The sequence below is a fragment of the Leptonotus elevatus genome, unplaced genomic scaffold (assembly GCF_054856555.1).
Source record: "Leptonotus elevatus isolate MCC_2025b unplaced genomic scaffold, RoL_Lele_1.0 HiC_scaffold_117, whole genome shotgun sequence".
NCBI lineage: Eukaryota > Metazoa > Chordata > Actinopteri > Syngnathiformes > Syngnathidae > Leptonotus > Leptonotus elevatus.
Genome location: NW_028233508.1, coordinates 7,501 through 12,500, shown reverse-complemented (window position 1 = coordinate 12,500; position 5,000 = coordinate 7,501).

Sequence of the window (5,000 nt, the reverse complement as noted above, 5' to 3'; positions counted from 1 at the left end):
TGGAGGAGCTCCAGCGGACCGCGGGGAGCGCGCCCGTCTTCGGGGCTTGTTGCTGGCCGTTGGAGGAGCTCCAGCGGACCGGGGGGAGCGCGTCCGTCTTCGGGGCTTGTTGCTGGCCATTGGAGGAGCTCCAGCGGACCGCGGGGAGCGCGCCCGTCTTCGGGGCTTGTTGCTGGCCGTTGGCGGAGCTCCAGCGGACCGCGGGGAGCGCGCCCGTCTTCGGGGCTTGTTGCTGGCCGTTGGAGGAGCTCCAGCGGACCGCGGGGAGCGCGCCCGTCTTCGGGGCTTGTTGCTGGCCGTTGGAGGAGCTCCAGCGGACCGGGGGGAGCGCGCCCGTCTTCGGGGCTTGTTGCTGGCCGTTGGAGGAGCTCCAGCGGACCGGGGGGAGCGCGCCCGTCTTCGGGGCTTGTTGCTGGCCGTTGGCGGAGCTCCAGCGGACCGGGGGGAGCGCGCCCGTCTTCGGGGCTTGTTGCTGGCCGTTGGAGGAGCTCCAGCGGACCGCGGGGAGCGCGCCCGTCTTCGGGGCTTGTTGCTGGCCGTTGGCGGAGCTCCAGCGGACCGGGGGGAGCGCGTCCGTCTTCGGGGCTTGTTGCTGGCCGTTGGAGGAGCTCCAGCGGACCGCGGGGAGCGCGCCCGTCTTCGGGGCTTGTTGCTGGCCGTTGGAGGAGCTCCAGCGGACCGGGGGGAGCGCGCCCGTCTTCGGGGCTTGTTGCTGGCCGTTGGAGGAGCTCCAGCGGACCGGGGGGAGCGCGCCCGTCTTCGGGGCTTGTTGCTGGCCGTTGGCGGAGCTCCAGCGGACCGGGGGGAGCGCGCCCGTCTTCGGGGCTTGTTGCTGGCCGTTGGAGGAGCTCCAGCGGACCGCGGGGAGCGCGCCCGTCTTCGGGGCTTGTTGCTGGCCGTTGGCGGAGCTCCAGCGGACCGGGGGGAGCGCGTCCGTCTTCGGGGCTTGTTGCTGGCCGTTGGAGGAGCTCCAGCGGACCGCGGGGAGCGCGCCCGTCTTCGGGGCTTGTTGCTGGCCGTTGGAGGAGCTCCAGCGGACCGGGGGGAGCGCGCCCGTCTTCGGGGCTTGTTGCTGGCCGTTGGAGGAGCTCCAGCGGACCGGGGGGAGCGCGCCCGTCTTCGGGGCTTGTTGCTGGCCGTTGGCGGAGCTCCAGCGGACCGGGGGGAGCGCGCCCGTCTTCGGGGCTTGTTGCTGGCCGTTGGAGGAGCTCCAGCGGACCGCGGGGAGCGCGCCCGTCTTCGGGGCTTGTTGCTGGCCGTTGGAGGAGCTCCAGCGGACCGCGGGGAGCGCGCCCGTCTTCGGGGCTTGTTGCTGGCCGTTGGAGGAGCTCCAGCGGACCGGGGGGGAGCCGGGCGTTCGAGTTGCCCAGGCAGGGGGTTATCCTCCACTAGCAAACCTCCATGAGCAGCGGAGCCCGTCAGCTGCGCCAAAAAGAACCACACGAGGGCGGCCTGGGGTTGAAATCCCCCGCCACATAGGAACGAATGCCGGGCGTTCGAGTTGCCCAGGCAGGGGGTTATCCTCCACTAGCAAACCTCCATGAGCAGCGGAGCCCGTCAGCTGCGCCAAAAAGAACCACACGAGGGCGACCTGGGGTTGAAATCCCCCGCCACATAGGAACGAATGCCGGGCGTTCGAGTTGCCCAGGCAGGGGGTTATCCTCCACTAGCAAACCTCCACGAGCAGCGGAGCCCGTCAGCTGCGCCAAAAAGAACCACACGAGGGCGACCTGGGGTTGAAATCCCCCGCCACATAGGAACGAATGCCGGGCAACCAGGGGTCGAAATCCCCCATTGAAATGAATGGCGGGCAACCAGGGGTCGAAGTCCCCCATTGAAATGAATGGCGGGCAACCAGGGGTCGAAGTCCCCCATTGAAATGAATGGCGGGTTACCAGGGGTCGAAATCCCCCATTGAAATGAATGGCGGGCGACCAGGGGTCGAAATCCCCCATTGAAATGAATGGCGGGCAACCAGGGGTCGAAGTCCCCCATTGAAATGAATGGCGGGCAACCAGGGGTCGAAGTCCCCCATTGAAATGAATGGCGGGCTACCAGGGGTCGAAATCCCCCATTGAAATGAATGGCGGGCGACCAGGGGTCGAAATCCCCCATTGAAATGAATGGCGGGCAACCAGGGGTCGAAGTCCCCCATTGAAATGAATGGCGGGCAACCAGGGGTCGAAGTCCCCCATTGAAATGAATGGCGGGCTACCAGGGGTCCAAGTCCCCCATTGAAATGAATGGCGGGCTACCAGGGGTCGAAGTCCCCCATTGAAATGAATGGCGGGCTACCAGGGGTCGAAATCCCCCATTGAAATGAATGGCGGGCGACCAGGGGTCGAAATCCCCCATTGAAATGAATGGCGGGCGACCAGGGGTCGAAATCCCCCATTGAAATGAATGGCGGGCAACCAGGGGTCGAAGTCCCCCATTGAAATGAATGGCGGGCTACCAGGGGTCGAAATCCCCCATTGAAATGAATGGCGGGCGACCAGGGGTCGAAATCCCCCATTGAAATGAATGGCGGGCTACCAGGGGTCCAAGTCCCCCATTGAAATGAATGGCGGGCTACCAGGGGTCGAAGTCCCCCATTGAAATGAATGGCGGGCTACCAGGGGTCGAAATCCCCCATTGAAATGAATGGCGGGCGACCAGGGGTCGAAATCCCCCATTGAAATGAATGGCGGGCAACCAGGGGTCGAAAGTCCCCATTGAAATGAATGGCGGGCGACCAGGGGTCGAAATTCCCCATTGAAATGAATGGCGGGCAACCAGGGGTCGAAATTCCCCATTGAAATGAATGGGCCCATTCATTTTCAATGGCCGGGCTACCAGGGGCGCAGTACCACCTGTCGTCATTAGGGGCGCTGTAGATAGGGGACCGAGTCCCCCCATTCGAGAGGTTTGCACCCAAACCTCAAAATGGTTGGTGTACAATTATAGGAGAGACCTTTTTAAGACGTGGGAGCTCCAGGGCAAATCAAGGGAGGCTCGACCAACCCATATCCGCTTTAGATGCACTTTAGGTCGGACTCCCTTGCCAGATGGTCCCCTCCTCAGCCTGGTTCTCGAATTTTTTCTAAGTCAGCCCAACTTGGAAATATTTTCAGAGTGCCACTTTCAAGGGAGTTTCGCCCAACCCCTATCCGCCTAAGAGGCACTTCAGGTCGGCCTGACTGGCCACATTTTCCCCCTCCTCATCCTGGTTCTCGAATTTTTTCTAAGTCAGCCAAACTTGGAAATTTTTTCAGAGTGCCACTTTCAAGGGAGTTTCGCCCAACCCCTATCCGCCTAAGAGGCACTTCGGGTCGGCCTGACTGGCCACATTTTCCCCCTCCTCATCCTGGTTCTCGAATTTTTTCTAAGTCAGCCAAACTTGGAAATTTTTTCAGAGTGCCACTTTCAAGGGAGTTTCGCCCAACCCCTATCCGCCTAAGAGGCACTTCGGGTCGGCCTGACTGGCCACATTTTCCCCCTCCTCATCCTGGTTCTCGAATTTTTTCTAAGTCAGCCAAACTTGGAAATTTTTTCAGAGTGCCACTTTCAAGGGAGTTTCGCCCAACCCCTATCCGCCTAAGAGGCACTTCGGGTCGGCCTGACTGGCCACATTTCCCCCCTCCTCATCCTGGTTCTCGAATTTTTTCTAAGTCAGCCAAACTTGGAAATTTTTTCAGAGTGCCACTTTCAAGGGAGTTTCGCCCAACCCCTATCCGCCTAAGAGGCACTTCGGGTCGGCCTGACTGGCCACATTTTCCCCCTCCTCATCCTGGTTCTCGAATTTTTTCTAAGTCAGCCAAACTTGGAAATTTTTTCAGAGTGCCACTTTCAAGGGAGTTTCGCCCAACCCCTATCCGCCTAAGAGGCACTTCGGGTCGGCCTGACTGGCCACATTTTCCCCCTCCTCATCCTGGTTCTCGAATTTTTTCTAAGTCAGCCAAACTTGGAAATTTTTTCAGAGTGCCACTTTCAAGGGAGTTTCGCCCAACCCCTATCCGCCTAAGAGGCACTTCGGGTCGGCCTGACTGGCCACATTTTCCCCCTCCTCATCCTGGTTCTCGAATTTTTTCTAAGTCAGCCAAACTTGGAAATTTTTTCAGAGTGCCACTTTCAAGGGAGTTTCGCCCAACCCTTATCCGCCTAAGAGGCACTTCAGGTCGGCCTGACTGGCCACATTTTCCCCCTCCTCATCCTGGTTCTCGAATTTTTTCTAAGTCAGCCAAACTTGGAAATTTTTTCAGAGTGCCACTTCCAAGGGAGTTTCGCCCAATCCCTATCCGACTTAGAGGCACTTCGGGTCGGCCTCCCTGGCCAGATTTCCCCCCTCCTCAGCCCCGGTTCTCAAATTTTTTTCCAAGTCGGCCGATCTTCCGGATATTTTCAGAGCGCCGCCCCCGGAGCCTCCGGAGCCTCGGCAGCAGGCCGTCGCCCGCGACACGCCGCACCTTCTCCCACGTACGAACGGCATCCAAGACCCGCCTTCGGAGGGCCCCCGCCGGCCGGCCTCGCGCCGGTGTTCGGGCGGGCGGCTCCTCCGGCTCGCGGGTCGCCTTACAGCGCCCCGGCCACCGCGAACGCCGGCCTTTGACGGCCCGGCGCTCGCACAGCCCCGGCGCGCCCGATTGGAAGCGAGGCCGAGACGCCCCCCGAACCGGCGACGTACGCCCCCCCTCCCTTTAACCGGGGCGGGGGGGTTACGAAGCCATCACCCGGCCGTCCTACGACGGAGCCCGGCGCCCCGCCGGCCCTCCCTCCCCCGCCCGACAGGCGCGAGCCCAGTCTGGGGGAGGTTGGCGCCCGGAGGCGGCGGCGGTGCCTCCGGAAGCACTATGTTTCTCATGCCCTTCAAACAAATGGCGAGGCCGAAGCACCTGGCGCGCCGCGCGGAGGTTCGAGAGGGAGGCCAGTAGGCGTGCGTGCGTGCGTGCCCCAATGCCACCGCGGCGTGGGCCTCTACCGCGATCTCGATCTGCTCGTCCCGATCGTTCTTCCAATAGCGC